The sequence below is a fragment of the Taudactylus pleione genome, unplaced genomic scaffold, assembly GCF_031769625.1.
Source record: "Taudactylus pleione unplaced genomic scaffold, aTauple2 ptg000609l, whole genome shotgun sequence".
Lineage (NCBI taxonomy): Eukaryota > Metazoa > Chordata > Amphibia > Anura > Myobatrachidae > Taudactylus > Taudactylus pleione.
Window position 1 is genome coordinate 12,404,504 of NW_028285011.1, and position 14,318 is coordinate 12,418,821.

The 14,318-nt window shown below is 40.3% G+C and overlaps 1 long non-coding RNA gene across 1 annotated transcript; it reads right to left on the reverse strand.

Annotated features, from left to right (window-relative positions):
• Nucleotides 1-3,207: 3,207 nt before the first annotated feature.
• Nucleotides 3,208-14,043, reverse strand: LOC148480643 (uncharacterized). Its single transcript, XR_015871958.1, has 3 exons — nucleotides 13,968-14,043; nucleotides 13,188-13,260; nucleotides 3,208-3,273 (listed from the first exon to the last, which is right to left on the reverse strand). It is a non-coding gene; the product is annotated as an uncharacterized LOC148480643 (long non-coding RNA).
• Nucleotides 14,044-14,318: the final 275 nt, after the last annotated feature.

Here is a 14,318-nt window from a genome sequence, read left to right on the forward strand (position 1 = left end):
CCCATATCACCTTCTTCCCAAACCTTGTCCTCCACCCTTCTCTTGATCACTTTCCTTAATTTGAGAGTCTCCGGAAGAGTCATTCTAAGATTTTACAGTTACAGAAGAGCGTAAGAAGTTTGCAAGTCAACATATATCATTGGACCTTTGTATTGCACATCTGAATTTTCCACTGTCCCTTATTTTGGACGCTTCCATCTGTTTCACGTCCGATCCCAAACCTAGCAGTGCTTCCATTCTGTACACTCCTTGGTGCTTTTTTAGTGCCTATTATCAGATCCGTTGTGCATTGAGGTACGATAATGCATCTACGTTAGACTCTATGTAAGATTATATGTGTATAGGGCCAGAGGCTATCACACTATCCTCTGCAATTATTCCTGCCACACTGGTCATTTTTCACAGGTTTCTTACAATCTTATTACAAGTGGAGAAACTGCTCAGGCAAATTGTTAGCTACAATGTCCAAGCCATGGAAAAAGAGTTAATTTGTGACTGCGCTGCGGGGCGTCTCCTCGAACACAACCTATACCCATACTAATGACACATTGGTGCAATTTCATCAATTTTTATTCCAAATTATACAGCCCTATCCCTACACAGGAGGCTACACATGCTCGCCTACTGTCTCAAGCTAACCTACCCAAACTAACACAATCTCAGTGGGCTGTTTTGGAGGGAGAGGTCAGGGAGGAGGAGGAATTGGACTATGTGATCGCTGACTTATTGCCTCATAAGACCCCAGGACTGGATGGTTTTACTGACGCATATTTTAAGATGCTTAAATGTGAAGTCATACCCACACTGCCTGAATTGTTTAATACAATCTATAGATCTCACCATGAATACCCTTCCTTTACTAAAGCATTCACTACACTTATTCTTAAACAGGTAAAAGACCCGATGTTAGTAGACTCCTACAGGCCAATTATTCTTCTAAATGTAGATTTTAAAGTATTTTCAAAGATACTGGCCAGTATGTTGCATCAGATCCTCCCGGAGCTTCTGACTTCCCACCAACTGGGTTTTGTTCGGGGACGACACTCTATAAAAGCAATACGCACAGCAATAGCGGCAACAATAGCTGTGTCTCAAATGGGAAAGGGGAGACACATGCTGCTGAGTTTAGACACACATGATGTAAACGTAAAATCCACCACATTTTTCAAATGGATTGGTTGGAGACCACCTTAAACAAATACAGATTCGTTTTTTGACTCCTGGGAGAGTTACATCTCCATCCTACCAATGGATTTCCAGAGTCATATTAAACATTCACTACACAACACAGACTGGTATGAAACCAGAACTCTATATTACTAGAGAATTAACTCTTCTTTAATAAGATGTCTATTGATTTTGGGTTCTTCTTGGCTCTCCTCGTCTCTATCGTGGTCCTGGGTGGAATGTGTCTCCAAGATATCAGCTTGCCTGTTGTATATCCGCCTATGTCTTTAGGAGAACTACCGCTTTGTTTGTATGTACCAATGTGTGATTTTGTATTTTATTGTGTGGAGTTGCGGACGCATATATGTGTACACTTATATATCCTTTATTGTATTGTATCACGCTTGACTACTGTAAATTGATGTGATGCTTGAATAAAAGTATTTGAAAAAAAAATTTTGTAAATTGGGGCATAGTGAAAAGGACATACAGAGAAAAATGTTGAGATGGTAAACAAAATAATGACGCATCTAATGGAAGAACGGGTGCACATTACTTTTTTCAAAATTTTTCATAAATTAGGGAAGTGTTAGTTTATTTGTTGTGTTTGATTGTAGGCATATGTATTATGGATATTTTTCTCATTACAAATTATGGCTAATTGTGGGAATGCAAAATGAAGCCTGCCACACAATTGTGTAGCTTACAGTGAATTATAAAAGAAATATGACTGTTTAGATAAAAACTGTATACATAGGTTGGCAATGATTCAGTACACCAAACATTAATGTGTAAATTACAATAAAAAGGCTCTTGAGCAGCTTATATGAAAAATAAAATTAGGAAGTCACAATAGTAAAGAAAAAAAATCAACAAAACAGTTATTAAAACAATGAAAACAATGTTTATAGAACATTATGGCCCATGTGGTTAGTGGTACATGCATTAAATTAAAAAAAAAATAAAAAAAATAACAAACCACAATAACTTCCACATACATTTATACATAGAGATTACATTTCAGCTAATCAGCAGAGGTGTAACATGCATGGGTTTTCTGACAGGAGGGGGCCGTTCTAGGCTTAGAACCAGCCCATTGAGCACGGCATCCTTTACACATACTGTATATTTGAAAGTTACAAAATTACAATGAAGAATGTATTTACTGTATTTTACTTTAATTTTCCTTTTAAAGTAAAAGGAAAGCTAGATCTAGATTGTATACAGTAATTATTCCATTCTTTGTATATACTCAACACTGTGGAAGTATGTTTGTATTTGGCATCTGTCTCTCAATGTATTCATGAAATATAACCTTTCCTCAATTTCTCTGCCCTTCCTCCTACTTTTACAATTAGATTTATTAGTATTATGTGTAGTTCTTTCCGTTGCATTTACAAATATTAAATATAATAAGTTATATAAGATAAATACGGTTAAGCAAGGTATCAAATAACAAGGCTTCCAGCCAGTGGCGTAACTAGGGTATTTGGAGCCCAGGGCAAAATGGAAAATGGACCCCCCCCTTTCCCTTATTTGCGCGTGTGAGCCATTCTGCAAATTTAAAAATTGTATTTGTTTGTACTGTGCACTGCACCCCAGTATGCTGTTTTACCCCAGAGCATGTGCATAAAAGCGGTCTGACTCCACGCAGCTGTGAAGTGGTCAAAATTGACTGGAAATTCATGTTATTGAGGTTAATAATATTAGGAACAAAAAAAATAGGCCCAAATTATGTGATTTTAGCTTCTATCAATCAAAAAAAAATGCAAATCCAAAAGCGGATGACGTATCAAAGCCAAATCCAGCAAAAATGCTCCGGCGCACATCTTTATTTTGGATATGACAGCATCTACAAATGTTCCTTTTTCTTGTATATGTATCATGTAGACACAGCCCCTGCAATTCCCCTGTTCGTCCATACTGTATGTTCCCTTTATGATAACAGTAAGCTTTATTATGTCAGAAAACCTTATTTAGCTTGTTTCTTATTTCAGAAATGTTTAGACAGATTTTGAAGACGTATATTTTAATTCTTACCTGGTTCTACCTGCAAACTAATATTTTTAGGTGGCTCTGTGATCCTGGGGGTCATGTTTCTACTGGCTGTTAAAATAAATGGTATTCCTGTTATTTTTACATCATTATTAAAATACAGATTACTATACAAACTAAATTTAATATTTCTATATATCCAAAACATATATTAAACAATTAAAAAAAAAATACAAAAAAAGTTGGTTTCAAAACCGCAAAAAGGAATCAATAGTGATAATTTAGTCTTTTACTGAATGCAAAACAAACAAAAACACAATGACCAATCATTTGCTCAGGGTCAGAGACAGATCATCCGTTTTTTAATATAATAAATTGAGACCCTAATTTGGTGGAGTTGGGTCCCCAGTATAGGGGTATGAGAGGGAGAATAGGTGTGGGGCACTCTGGACTTTGATCATGTCAGCCTGGATTAGCAACTGGTGTGCTTCAGTGGCTGACCCTTCCCACAGGATCAGTCACCAATTAGCTTTGATTTTATCTTATATTATCATTCCTAAAGTTTCTGCATCCATGCAGTAAGACTCTATTACAACAATTCAAAATCCCCACAACCCTGTCATTGTCTATACACTAGTCACCTACCTAGTGATCAGCCAATCACTTCAGCGTCGGTGGTTCCATCCATAATAAACAGAACACTATTTATCCTCCTCCCCAAGCACTAATGAATCCCAGCAGAAACCAACTACACCCATGTCTTGTGTTTAGGAAAATTCAACCCTGTTCGCAGCATGAAAGCGGATGTCAACTAATACTTCTGGTCTATTCCAGCTTTCACCATAAACGCTGTAAACCTACAGTAATGTACAAAGTGCACTGGATTTGTGCCAGACAGCTCCGCCCAGCACACATTACAGTACTAAACACTCCTTATCTCTGCTATGGTAGGCACCACCACAAAATAGAAGTGCACAGAAGCTATGATCTGATATAATAAAATAAAAAGTATGCAACAATTCAAATAATCCCTTATATTTATACTTTCAATACAGAGAGTGACAGAACAAAAATGATCTCATATTACAATTGGAATATATTGTATGGTGCAATAGGTTGATGAATAGTGAACAACGAAAGTATCCAAATCCCAGCAGTTTTGAGCTGACATTGTAGGACCAAGGACGCAACTGGGACAGAAGATATGCAGTGATACAAGATAGTATATTAGTTAGGAGAAAAATAAATTGGCAAACATAATATGGAATAGTCAAAATAGTGTCTGGTACACACATAAGCCGTATATGCAAGGATTGGGTAGAAGCATGGTCTGACACAGTTCCAAAGGCCTGATACACAGCGTGGGCAAATAGTAGCAAAGGGCAAGCCAAAAGCGTGGTCTTGTGTCATTACAAGGGTCTTGAGCAAACTAATGAGAACAGTATGAAAGTAACCTGGCATCCAATGCCAAATCAGTACATGTTAAGATTTGCAATAGTGCAGTAATCAGCTGCTAGACTAGACAATCACCTAGCACTGATTGCTAGGACCAGACAAGCTTTAAACCCAACAGAAGAGGAGACTGAAGTTACAAGAGACTGCCAGTGACCTTGTGCATGCACAATCCAAACTCAGAGACACCAGATCACAGCACGAGTAAGTCCTTTTCATCTTACCCTGAGGTTTATAAGATAGCGAAGGGCATGAATAGGAACGGTGCAGCAGATAGCTACACACTGTATAAGACCTCCTGACAGTAAAGTTCAATATAAGAGAATATTTTGACTGCTGAGAAGCAACATGAGGGGAAAAAACTCTTAATAATTTGACATCAAATGTGTGTGAGCACCTGATAATTATCCCTGCTGTTGGGACTGCTATCTTAACAGACCTTTCACCATTTCTATCTTAACAGCATCCTTTCCTTTGAAACCAAAGGAAAGGACTCGGGGAGATGTTACAAAATTTGAGGGAGATAAAGTAGAGAAATTGTCTTTAGCAACCAATCAGCTTCTAATTGTCATTTATCTAGCACAGTCTATAAGATGACAGTTATAAGCAGATTGGCTGCTATAAGCAAGCTCTCCACTTTATCTCTCTGGAAGGTTTGATACATCTGCCCTATATGCTTCTGTAAAGTGTCATGCTGGACACACTCACTTATATCTTGTAGAAGATATTGGTGAATTTTCTCAATATTTCAGCATGTACAGAATAAAGACAAGCACAGTTTCCATTAAGAATCTGATAAAAATGAATTTGATTCCTATCTGCTATGATGGTGAATGAGGTTGATAGATCAACATACTGTAGGTCAATACTATAACAGCTCTATGAACAGTATGCTCTCCTGCCTTGATGATCTAATCTGTCTCCCAAATTATACATTTGAATTTATATATGTACACATGAGTATAAATGAGCCCGGGACTCCTATGTTGACAAGAATTGTAACTGGCTGCAGTGCCCTCCTAGGATGACGGCCCATCCAACTGCATAGAAGTAAATAAGGTGGCACTCAGCAGACTCCTCAAATTAGATAATAATCCTTTATTCCGACGTTTCAGGGCCAACCCTCCTCTTCAGGGATACATATTCAACAAGTGCTATTAAAACATATCTATAAATACCTAGAGACCTACACACAATAAACACACATTGCACTCATCTGTCTGTCCCTACCGAGCACCGCGTCACGCTGCCGGCTAGACTCCAGCTCTCACAGCGCAATGACGTCATCCGAAAGGGACATCCAGTATGTGGCTCAAGAAAGTTTCCTCCAAACGTGTATCTTTATCAAAACCTGTAATATCAGCATGTCCCACATAATATTTCTGCCCCTACTGTAGCTGGGCATGAGATTGGTTTCTTTAAATCCTTTTAAGTTTCGGTCTGATGTAATGATGTGAAAAAATTCACGAGCTCTTTTTTTTGGTGTTTTTGCTTTTGACAGTGCATTCATTTGCCCAGGGGATTCTGGGGGTCATTCAGGCCCTGTCGTTCGCGCCGATGTGCTCGGACCGGGTCGATGGCCCCCCACAGAGCATGCGCACGATCCAAAGGGCGCGAGCTGTCGATGTTAATTGACAGCTCACCCCGTTTGGAAGGCGGGCCGGAGGGGTGGCAGCCCAAACGGAGGCGCTCCCATGGGAACGCCTACCGTTTGGGGGAGGCCACACTGACATCACTAGTGATGTCAGTGGAGAGCTTCAGGCTCAGACAGAGCCAGAAGCTCTCCGGGGCTTACGACAAGGGAAACCCTACCCTAGGGTCTCGTCGTAAGCTCGATGGTCGCGATGGTCTCGGACCATCGCGACCATCACCGGAGCGGTCGTTAGAGCTGTGGGTGTTAACCCACAGCCTAACGACCGCAACAGAGGCGGGCGGTCAGGATGCAAGCGGCCGCCCAGTTTCTGAGCGACCGCTTGCATCCTCAGACCGCCTCTGAATGAGGCCCTCTGTCTTTTTTAAGATTCTTACGGGGAGTTTTGGCAACTAGTAAATGCTCCCTAGTATGTAATAGAGCTTTATTTTTTGCTATTACTAATTCTTTTTCAGGATATCCCCTCTCTCTGAATTTGCCCACCATTTGCTCAAGTTGATTGTGGGTTTCTTCAATATTGGTGTTACTTCTGCATACAGGCAGAAACTGCGAATAGGGTAAACCCCTCACTGTGGGTGCTGGGTGGAAGCTGCTGAAATGCAACAGTGTGTTGCGATCTGTGGGTTTGGAATACAAGGAAGTCTTTAAGACTCCATCTGAGAAACTGATCAATATGTCCAAGAAACATACAGTACTTGCATAGAATCGTGTGTTAACGTCAATTTAATAGGACTCTCAGACCTGTTGTGACTCTCCACAATATCCACCAGTAGTTGGATGTTACCCTGCCAAATTACCAACAGGTCGTCAATATAATGAAAATATAGGGAAATTGACAGCAATACTGGGCTGTTCAAAAAATAAGTCCCTCTCAATTTCCCACATATAAGCATTGGCAAAAGACGGTGCCACTAACGAACCCATGGCACATCCTGTTTTTTACTTTAAGATTTTATTTATTTATTTTATTTATTATCAGTTATTTATATAGCGCACACATATTCCGCAGCGCTTTACAGAGAATATTTGGCCATTCACATCAGTCCCTGCCCCAGTGGAGCTTACAATCTATGGGCCTGATTCAGACCCACTCACGAGCGGCTGTCTGCTCGCAAGTGGGTCGATGTTATGGACTGAGCATGCGCACGACGGAGGGAGCTCCGTCGTGCGCATGCGCCAGACGCGACGAGCGAAGGAAAGTCCTTCGCTCGTTGTGTCCGATCAAAGGGGGCGTGCTGTCAATGTTGATTGACAGCACGCCCCCTTTGGTGGGCGTGCCGGGGGCGTGCCTCCCTGACGGGGGCGTTCCCACAGGAACGCCTCCCGTCAAAAGCCGGCCCACTGACATCACTAGTGATGTTAGTGGGAGTGATTTTGGCTCTGATAGAGCCAAAATCACTCCGGAGCTTGCGGTTGAAAACCTCAACCGCAGGCTCCGGCTCGCAATTTCGATGGTCGCGATGGTCTCGACCATCGCGGCCATCACAATGCACGCTCGTATAGCCTGTGGGTGGTGACCCACAGCTATACGAGCGTCCAGGAGGACGCTCCATGAAAATGGAGCCCGGCCCTCATTCAGAGCGTGCGCTCTGCTCAGAGCGTACGGCTCTGAATGAGGGCCTATGTTCCCTATCACGTACACACACATACACACTAGGGTAAAGTTGTGTTGGGAGCCAATTAACCTAGCAGTATATTTTTGGAGTGTGGGAGGAAACCGGAGCACCCGGAGGAAACCCACGCAAGCACAGGGAGAATATACAAACTCCACACAGGTAGGGCCATGGTGGGAATTGAACCCATGACCTCAGCGCTGTGAGGCAGTAACGCTAACCATTACAGCATGTACCAGTAGCATTAAGGGCTAAAAAAACTGTTACAGTTAGAATCTAGATGGATTCATTGGCTAGATTCTGTGTCCCCGTGGTCTTAATGAATCTTTGGGTCTCATTAATTTTTTATAATGAAATTAATATTGTTTATGCCCTTTATTGTACAGTAGATTTGATTTTATCTTGTCCTTTCCCCAGATTGATAGCCATTCCATTCTAGTTGGTGGTGCCATTTTACCTTTTTAACACAAGATGGTGATCTAGGATCATTATTGAATACTTTGGGCTCTATTTATTAACATTATTTTTACTAAAATAAAGTGAAAAAGGGTGTTTTTACACCCTTTTCACATTATTTTAGTTTCACCTGTAGTTATTACAGGGCAATTGGAGTAGAATTAGTAAAATTCTACTCCAACCCCCAGTATCACTTATTTTTAGTAAAGCAGATTGCATTTCCCATAATTGTAATGGGAAATGTGATCCGACCATAGTTACTAAAAAATAAATTGTAAAAAAATACCGGGGGAAGCCCTGTGATAATAACGCCACCTGGAGGTGGCGTTATCCAGGGTCTCCCCCAGTTACCGGGCTCCCACTCTGCTCTAACGGGGAGAGCAGAGCCGGGAGCCGGTACCAGTAATCAGCTGTGTGGTCTAAATCCAGGGACCGGTGATCGGGCCTCCGGTGATGGCTCCTCTCCGGTCAGCTGGTCACCCATAGTACACTGGGGCCCGGTCATCAGGTGATCGGGCCCCAGTGCAGTATGGGAAATCACCTGATCGGGAACCCCGGAGAAGATCACCGGAGGCCAGGAGGATGCAGGTAAGTGCAATGAAGGGAGGGGGGGTCACGGGGGTCCGCGATCGTGGGGGCGGGGCTTAGCGCCGGGGGGCGGGGCTTAGCGTCGGTGGGGGGGTAGTAGCGGTGGTCGGTCGGCGCATGCGCGGGCTCTTAGTCGCGGTATTTTTTCCGAAAATACCGCGACTAGAGTGCGGATGGGATCCGCAGGGACAGAGCTTTATCGCAAGCTCTGTCCCTGCAAGGGATTTATAGTAAATCCCTGTGATATTGCCTGAATTCGCAATGCGAATTCACTCGGTAATATCACACTACAATCCGCATTCAATATGCGGATTGTAGTAAATAGAGCCCTTTGTCTTTTTACTTCAGATATGTCTAGTACTATTTTAATAGTCTTACTTTTCATGATTATTAAGAATTTTTTACTTCGTTATGCACATTGAAGGTCATAATTTTATATTTTATTAATATTGTGTTTTACTACATTCTCTAATTTTATTATTTTTTGTACATTTATTTTTTACACACTGTGTATTATATTTATGATGCATTTGCACTTTTTATCGCCGTTTGGCGACTCAATATTGCCGCACTATGTCCACACTGTTGTTTGTCTTGGTTACAGTAACCAGGGTCTCTGGGCTGTATCCGATGACGTCACTTCTGGCGTGATGGAGACGCCGCAGCCGGGGGACACAGAGGGCAGCTGTCAGCCGACGGGACCGTAGTTTAGTGGTTTACATTGGGAGAATAGAACACTTGTGTAGTTATTGATGTTGTAGTTATTGATGTTGTCCTGAGGAAGGGATACGGTCCCCGAAACGTTGACCCATTAAACACCCTGTGTTGTGGTTCACTGTTTGATTAAGTAGACTATGAGTGCCACCTCTTGTTATACATCGATATATATATATATATATACACTGGTGGCCAAAATTGCGGACACTTTTTGAAATTTTAATATTTTTCAACTTCGAATGCTTATAAAAACTGTTACACTTCATGCAGTGCAATGATTCATATATCAAATGAAAGGAAATTTAATGCTGAATTCAACACAATAAACAGAGGTCAAATATTTGCATTACAAGGGAAGTTATGCAGTGAAAACAACACATAGGGTGAAAATCCCTGTGTACTTATGAAGTTACTGTCCTATCAGTATATCGTTGGGTATCTTTTCTTTTTCAAGACAGCAGCACAGCGACGTGGCATTGAGCCAGTTGTACCAGTTTTTTCAAAAGTAACCACAAATGTTCTATGGGGTTCAGGTCTGGGCTGTTTCCTGGCCATCCCAGCACCTGTATGTCATTCTCCGTGAATCACTGTTTGCATGTCCGTGCAGTGTGGCCGAAACCTGCTGGGAAAAAAATGGGGCATTATCTTGAAAAAGATCCCTGATGGAAGGTAGAAGTTTTGGTTTAGGATGGGGTCAATGTACTTTCTGCTGTTCAGTGTGCCATCTATGACATAAAGGCGGTCTACAGCATTTGCTGTTATACATGCCCAGATCATAGCACTTGTAGGACTCTTTGTTGTTGCTTGAATGCAATCTGGATCTACCTCTTCCCCGATGCGACATCTCACATATTTTCTCCCATTACTACCAAATATCGATATCTTAGTTTCGTCAATCCATATGACTTGTTTCCACTGACCTTCTGTCCATGCAATGTGTTCTTTTGTCCACTGTATTCGTTTCTGCCACTGCTTTTTATTCAGCAATGGCTTTTTTCGGGGAATCCTACCCTTTAGGCCAACCTCCATTAGTCTTCTCTGTACCGTTCTTGCACTGACAAAAACACCAGTTGCACTCAGTTCACTGCTAATGGCCCCAGATGACATCCACCTGTCCCTGACGCAAATTAGTTTTATTCTCCTCTCATCATCAGCTGGTGTGCACTTTATCCGGCTTTTCCTTCTTTGTTTTGTATAAATTGCGTTTCCTGATAGCGTAAACAACACTTTCGTACTCCTGATGTTGTCACATTCCCACCAACTTCTCTCGCAATTGCTGCATACGAAAGACCATTTTTCACGTAAAACCACAATCCTGGATCTCTTCCTGGGTGACCAGTCACCACTTTGCCTGGATGACATTGATGTATTTATTTTTACACCATCAATAGCACTAAACAATACACAAACGTCCAACCGTAATTGCACTTCAGTAACCAAATTTATTCTGCAAAATGAAACAGTCAAACTGACCTTTCCCACCTTTGACATGACCTTGCACCTGCTCATAAACAACAGCTGATTGGTCCTCAGAACGATGATGCCGATTGTCTGGTAGTAGCTGTCACTACAATCCGCTTCTTGAATCTCACGCATCTGTGCTTCTTTGTCTGACTGAAAGTAGCATAACTTCCCTTGTAATGCAAATATTTGACCTCTGTTTATTGTGTTGAATTCAGCATTAAATTTCCTTTCATTTGATATATGAATCATTGCACTGCATGAAGTGAAACAGTTTTTATAAGCATTCAAAGTTGAAAAACCTTAAAATTTCAAAATGTGTCCGCAATTTTGGCCACCAGTGTATATATACACATATACACTGACAAAAATAAAAAGCTTCCATTCATGTTTTTCCCAATATAAACAGAATTTGCAATACCCAAGTAGGCTCCTGCACTTTTTACAGAAAATGGAGTAGAATATGCCCTAGAGTAAATGGTAAATAGAAACACGTAATGTAAATTTAGGCAGTCCCTTATTTATGGAATATAAGTGCCAATACTGGGATGCTCCCAACAATATTATTCACAGTAGCATAGGAGAAGGAAAGATGTGTTCTCACATGTGGCACCAGCTCTGGGAGGTATAAAATTGTCGAAGCTGAATAATTGAGTGAGACAAGTTCAGTTTAAAAATTTAATCGCAGCGACGCCATCTTGCGAATGGCCACAAGACTCCATTTTGGAAATGAGATCGCAAGACACCATTTTTGTGGTCAGCCAATTCAAGTTATAACTCAGGAGCTAAGAACAGATGGCAATGTTTTTGTTAACCTACCAAGGGCAACTGAAAAAAACAAGCTTTCTGAGTAAAAGTAAATAAGAAGAGACAATGGGTATTTTTACATACAAATTGGGAATCCCTGGATGCAGATAAAGTATATAGTTGTGGCAATTGTAAGACACAAGAGTCTGTGAGAACAAAAGAGGTTTTGTTTTCCTTTGAACACACAACAGGTGGGGGCCTGCTGACAGAGGGAATGTAGAACTACAACCCTCAGCCATCCACACTGCTGGATGTTCACTTTGTGTATGAGAGATTATGCACTTAAATCTCACCCATTAATAACTAGCGTCCTTATACCAAACCCCGAATACCCACACACTACATATTCACACACAAGGTTCCATTAGCATCAAATTGTATGATTCAAGTTGGTTAAGTTAGTTTAAATGCTAAGAAATAGAGGTTTTTGATATCTAAGGTATTATACATGATAAGCAAGGTGTGTTTGGTTTCGTCCTGATGCGTACGCTTTTTACAGAATCCCGGTGTTATCGGTGGAGAGATCGCATCATGCAAACTCAAGTTACGGATCGCAGAACTTACAAGCAACAAAATGTTTAGTTGATGGAATGTTACAGGAGGCGTTACCAGAAAAACTTCCGGCTGTTAGAGGCAGGGAAAGTCTATTTAAAACAACCTGTTAAATGTGTTGTTACATATGCTTCTCCTCTGGGAACCAATGAGATCAGCAGGAAGTTCCCCCTTTGTCCTGTTTCAGTCTGGGGGGGAATAAATACATGTGTCCGAACACTGGTTTGCCAGTTCATGCTGAATTTTGGGTGAACTGAGGATATCTAGTCAGAAGTCTATCTCTGGGTCCAGAGGCGCAGCGTATGTATAACCGTACTTGGTCTGTATTATTTCCTTTTACGCCTAACTTGTGTATGTATAGATTGCGTGTAACTGACTGTACTTTTACCTGAATAATACTTGTGCGTTGGAACCACAGATTCCACTCCTGTCTTTATTTGCGGTCATACTGCGTGCGCAATTAGCGTTGTGTTTAGAGGTTTATAGGCAGGTTTTGTCTTAGAGGTTCTAGGCAGGTGAATCTTAGAGGTTTATAGGCAGGAATGTATTAAAAGGTTTATTAACAAATTCAACAAAATAATTGTGGAGCATATGTTTGATATGTCTGAGTCAGAAAACTACAATTCATACTTATTTAAAAAATTCAAATAAGTACATAGTAAATATGTAACAGTGTCCACTCTTGAAATAAACAGAGATTACACAAAACCATTATACAACATATTTACCTGTTTCTCCAAAGTTCGGAAAGAAGCAAATGCAAAAAACACAAAATATACTCTCTACATTCATATCTTCAGCCTAAAAGTAAAAATATATACTTGTAATTAAAGTCAGTATCTTTTTATTTTACTATTTGTAGCAACTACTACTATACCTTTTGGATTCTCATGTACAATATTGTAACCATTAGTAAGATGGACATTACTTTTCTGTCTATAGATTAGATGTCATTGACTGGGAATTCATTAAATATTCAAAAAGTGTGATACAATTATACTGGATGATATAAGGTTTAAAATACAACAAATAAAAAGTGCAGTTATCTGTTAAAAATGTATATTTTAAAAGTTATGTTCCTCTGTTGCTTTACTGGTACCACATTTTATAGCCTTCCCAGTGAGTAGCCATATTCATGCTGCATTCACATTGTAAACTGAACTGTCTACCCACTCAGCAAGCTTATGTAATGGACAAGGAATCCACCCAAAGTTATTTCTATATTCTTTACATTCTTCCATGCCTTCCTAATCTTTTAATGAAATCTCTATTGTATGGTCTAGAATATATTTTGCTCTAGTCTGCTGATTATTACACTTGTGACTCCCTCTGGACCCTTACAAATGACAAACCTCTCTAATAAGGAGTAGATAGTATGAACAGAAAAGTACCATAGAGACCTATACACATACAAGGTAAAGACATTTGAGTGTGTCACAACAACTAAACACATTATTTTAAAATGACATGGCATGTTAATTACATTGTGTACGTTAAAGTAACCTTACCCTTTTCTGTAACATCTGTGTATCTGTCTCCACCGAATAATGTTTGGGGAATAACGTGTTCTATCAAAATAGCAAAGACAGTATATTCTTCTGTTGACATAAACAAAAAGGGGAATTAGCTCACAGTATTTGTACAGTACATTGCATTTGTCATATGACCAGAGTTTTCAGAAGGGGGAAAATGCTGAATAAACTTACTGCTAATTTTAATTTTTAAATAGATTTTGAAATATAATAAACACAAATCTGCTAAATAAATCTCATAAATAGATGTGAATTTTAATAGTAGTTGGGAAGAAAAATTGTTTTACCAATCCTCCTAGTTCCTAACTTAAGTTTTAGTTTTGTGTA